The following is a 5000-nucleotide window of genomic DNA, read 5'->3' as shown; positions in this document are numbered from 1 at the left end:
CTAACAGTGGCAGCCAATCAGAGTGCGAGAAAAGCGCTCCCAAATGGCCTAACAGTGGCAGCCAATCAGAGTGCGAGAAAAGCGCTCCCAAATGGCCTAACAGTGGCAGCCAATCAGAGTGCGAGAAAAGCGCAGCATGTGAAAGGTATAGATAAAAGTTATCGTTGCAGTCAGTACTGTGTAGTTACTAGTAGCTGGATTTAAGCTCGAAGTGAGACACTGTTGGTGAAACTTCATCATGAGAACGTCACAAGCTGATCACGCTCTATGATATGACTAGTATTATGTTGCTTCTAGTAGGCTAAGCGCAAGCCGAAACATCAACATGTGAAAGTCGTAGAATTTTGCAATCAAACTGTGGCTAGTACTGTGATGTTACTAGTAACCTTTTCTTACGTCATATGGCCAAGAGAGCATTTGAAGGCGAAACTTCTGCATGGGGAAGCTGCATCATGAACAAAAGTTTATATCGAGTATTATGTTGACGTTAGTAGGCCCTGGCCGAAAGCGCAGCATGTGAAAGGTATAGATAAAAGTTATCGTTGCAGTCAGTACTGTGTAGTTACTAGTAGCTGGATTTAAGCTCGAAGTGAGACACTGTTGGTGAAACTTCATCATGAGAACGTCACAAGCTGATCACGCTCTATGATATGACTAGTATTATGTTGCTTATAGTAGGCTAAGCGCAAGCCGAAACATCAACATGTGAAAGTCGTAGAATTTTGCGATCAAATTGTGGCTAGTACTGTGATGTTACTAGTAACCTTGTGTTACGTCATATGGCCAAGAGAGCATTTGAAGGCGAAACTTCTGCATGGGGAAGCTGCATCATGAACAAAAGTTTATATCGAGTATTATGTTGACGTTAGTAGGCCCTGGCCGAAAGCGCAGCATGTGAAAGGTATAGATAAAAGTTAGCGTTGCAGTCAGTACTGTGTAGTTACTAGTAGCTGGATTTAAGCTCGAAATGAGACACTGTTGGTGAAACTTCATCATGAGAACGTCACAAGCTGATCACGCTCTATGATATGACTAGTATTATGTTGCTTCTAGTAGGCTAAGCGCAAGCCGAAACATCAACATGTGAAAGTCGTAGAATTTTGCAATCAAACTGTGGCTAGTACTGTGATGTTACTAGTAACCTTTTCTTACGTCATATGGCCAAGAGAGCATTTGAAGGCGAAACTTCTGCATGGGGAAGCTGCATCATGAACAAAAGTTTATATCGAGTATTATGTTGACGTTAGTAGGCCCTGGCCGAAAGCGCAGCATGTGAAAGGTATAGATAAAAGTTATCGTTGCAGTCAGTACTGTGTAGTTACTAGTAGCTGGATTTAAGCTCAAAATGAGACACTGTTGGTGAAACTTCATCATGAGAATGTCACAAGCTGATCAAGCTCTATGATATGACTAGTATTATGTTGCTTCTAGTAGGCTAAGCGCAAGCCGAAACATCAACATGTGAAAGTCGTAGAATTTTGCGATCAAATTGTGGCTAGTACTGTGATGTTACTAGTAACCTTGTGTTACGTCATATGGCCAAGAGAGCATTTGAAGGCGAAACTTCTGCATGGGGAAGCTGCATCATGAACAAAAGTTTATATCGAGTATTATGTTGACATTAGTAGGCCCTGGCCGAAAGCGCAGCATGTGAAAGGTATAGATAAAAGTTATCGTTGCAGTCAGTACTGTGTAGTTACTAGTAGCTGGATTTAAGCTCGAAATGAGACACTGTTGGTGAAACTTCATCATGAGAACGTCACAAGCTGATCACGCTCCATGATATGACTAGTATTATGTTGCTTCTAGTAGGCTAAGCGCAAGCCGAAACATCAACATGTGAAAGTCGTAGAATTTTGCGATCAAATTGTGGCTAGTACTGTGATGTTACTAGTAACCTTGTGTTACGTCATATGGCCAAGAGAGCATTTGAAGGCGAAACTTCTGCATGGGGAAGCTGCATCATGAACAAAAGTTTATATCGAGTATTATGTTGACGTTAGTAGGCCCTGGCCGAAAGCGCAGCATGTGAAAGGTATAGATAAAAGTTAGCGTTGCAGTCAGTACTGTGTAGTTACTAGTAGCTGGATTTAAGCTCGAAATGAGACACTGTTGGTGAAACTTCATCATGAGAACGTCACAAGCTGATCACGCTCTATGATATGACTAGTATTATGTTGCTTCTAGTAGGCTAAGCGCAAGCCGAAACATCAACATGTGAAAGTCGTAGAATTTTGCAATCAAACTGTGGCTAGTACTGTGATGTTACTAGTAACCTTTTCTTACGTCATATGGCCAAGAGAGCATTTGAAGGCGAAACTTCTGCATGGGGAAGCTGCATCATGAACAAAAGTTTATATCGAGTATTATGTTGACGTTAGTAGGCCCTGGCCGAAAGCGCAGCATGTGAAAGGTATAGATAAAAGTTATCGTTGCAGTCAGTACTGTGTAGTTACTAGTAGCTGGATTTAAGCTCGAAGTGAGACACTGTTGGTGAAACTTCATCATGAGAACGTCACAAGCTGATCACGCTCTATGATATGACTAGTATTATGTTGCTTATAGTAGGCTAAGCGCAAGCCGAAACATCAACATGTGAAAGTCGTAGAATTTTGCGATCAAATTGTGGCTAGTACTGTGATGTTACTAGTAACCTTGTGTTACGTCATATGGCCAAGAGAGCATTTGAAGGCGAAACTTCTGCATGGGGAAGCTGCATCATGAACAAAAGTTTATATCGAGTATTATGTTGACGTTAGTAGGCCCTGGCCGAAAGCGCAGCATGTGAAAGGTATAGATAAAAGTTAGCGTTGCAGTCAGTACTGTGTAGTTACTAGTAGCTGGATTTAAGCTCGAAATGAGACACTGTTGGTGAAACTTCATCATGAGAACGTCACAAGCTGATCACGCTCTATGATATGACTAGTATTATGTTGCTTCTAGTAGGCTAAGCGCAAGCCGAAACATCAACATGTGAAAGTCGTAGAATTTTGCAATCAAACTGTGGCTAGTACTGTGATGTTACTAGTAACCTTTTCTTACGTCATATGGCCAAGAGAGCATTTGAAGGCGAAACTTCTGCATGGGGAAGCTGCATCATGAACAAAAGTTTATATCGAGTATTATGTTGACGTTAGTAGGCCCTGGCCGAAAGCGCAGCATGTGAAAGGTATAGATAAAAGTTATCGTTGCAGTCAGTACTGTGTAGTTACTAGTAGCTGGATTTAAGCTCGAAGTGAGACACTGTTGGTGAAACTTCATCATGAGAACGTCACAAGCTGATCACGCTCTATGATATGACTAGTATTATGTTGCTTATAGTAGGCTAAGCGCAAGCCGAAACATCAACATGTGAAAGTCGTAGAATTTTGCGATCAAACTGTGGCTAGTACTTTGATGATGCTTGTAGCCAACCGAATTGGTTGAAAAGCCCAATAAGTAAGCTAACTTGGGAGAGCTTGTTGGAAACCAAATGCTACTAGATTGGTCCAAATACATCCTTCAACAGGGGATCACTTGGCTCGCTTTACGAAGAGGAGCACAGCTATATGTGTTAATTCGGTATGAATCGCAAGATTTGTTTACCGACCTCTCTAACGCAAAAGGCGGTCTCGGCTTCGGCTGTTGACTGCGTCCGATTCAGGGTTATATAACTCTCGATTGAACACATTGATGTTCTATTGTTGGTGCTTCCAATAAAATTGGAACACTTAAAGCAGAACCGATTCAAATAATAGCATTCTGATCAATGATTGCATTCCTTGATCAAGAACTGCTGGAGTCATTGTGATGGCGAATTTTCTTCATAAGAAAATTGCAAAGAGACGGAACTTAATGAGACTAGTATTATGTTGTTTCTAGTAAGCGGAAGCTGAAACAGCAACATGTGAAAATCAAGTTTTGTTCAATGATCTCGAGGCGATAAGTACTATGAAGCAACTAGTAGCCTAAGCATGACTCAGATTTGAGACAGTCAAAAAGACTGGCGAAACTTCTTCACATGAAAGTTACATAGAGAACTACAAATGTATACAGCGAGTATTATGTTGTTTCTAGTAGGCGAAAGCTGAAACATCAACATGTGAAAGTTGTCTGCAAACTGTAGAACGATATGTGATTAGTACTGTGCTGTTACTAGTAGCCAGTCTGACTGTAGAAGCCAAGACAAAGGGAAACTAATGCATCTGAAAAGGACAAGTTATGGAAAGGTATGCACGATAAGTATTATGTTGTTTCTAGTAAGCGGCAGCTGAAACATCAACATGTGAACGTCGTTGTGTACAGTAACCTAGAACTATATAGTCCTTAGTAACGTGCATTTACTAGTACCTGTAATTGGTATTCAGACTCAGGCAGTTTGGAATAGTTTGGCAAAGATGCACCAGAGAAAACTGGGATTTGATACAGAAATTGTTGAATACAAGTATTATGCTGCTTCTAGTAGGTTGAATCCGAAACATCAGCATGTGAAAATTGAAAACATTTCTGGTTCGAATTGTCACAAGTATTTGGTGATCTGAGTAGCCAAACTCACTACAACGCCAATTGAAGGCAAAAATTCTCAACGGGAAAAGCTATTCTCATTGAATGAGCTAACAAGACGAGTATTATGTTGCTTCTAGTAGGCGAAAGCCAAAACATCAACATGTGAAAGTCTTGCTGAACAAATTTAATGTTGTTGAGCTCAGTACCGTGTGAATTAGTAGCCATAATTGGCGAGCGAAAATTGAACTGGCGAAACTTCGTCTTTGGAAAATTGCAGATGCCGAGCACTTATTTTGCAACGAGTATTATGTTGACTGTAGTAAGCGAAAGCCGAAACAGCAACATGTGAAAGCTGTTGAAATTTGTGGTCATTTTGCAATAAGTACAAGGAGTGTAACTAGTAGCCAGGTCAAAATTTGGGATAAGAATGAGCAAAAATTCTGCATGAGAACAGTTGAAATTATGAAACTAAATTACAAAGACTAGTATTATGTTGTTTCGAGTACGCGAAAGCG

The 5000-nt window shown here is 40.7% G+C and overlaps 1 pseudogene; it reads left to right on the top strand.

Moving 5' to 3' along the window:
• Positions 1 to 3496: 3496 nt before the first annotated feature.
• On the top strand, positions 3497 to 3648 carry LOC142356468 (5.8S ribosomal RNA; annotated as a pseudogene).
• Positions 3649 to 5000: the final 1352 nt, after the last annotated feature.

The sequence above is a fragment of the Convolutriloba macropyga genome, unplaced genomic scaffold (assembly GCF_964194025.1).
Source record: "Convolutriloba macropyga unplaced genomic scaffold, txConMacr16.3 SCAFFOLD_2005, whole genome shotgun sequence".
Taxonomy (NCBI): Eukaryota; Metazoa; Xenacoelomorpha; order Acoela; family Convolutidae; genus Convolutriloba; species Convolutriloba macropyga.
This window is presented reverse-complemented; position numbering and strand designations above follow the sequence as displayed.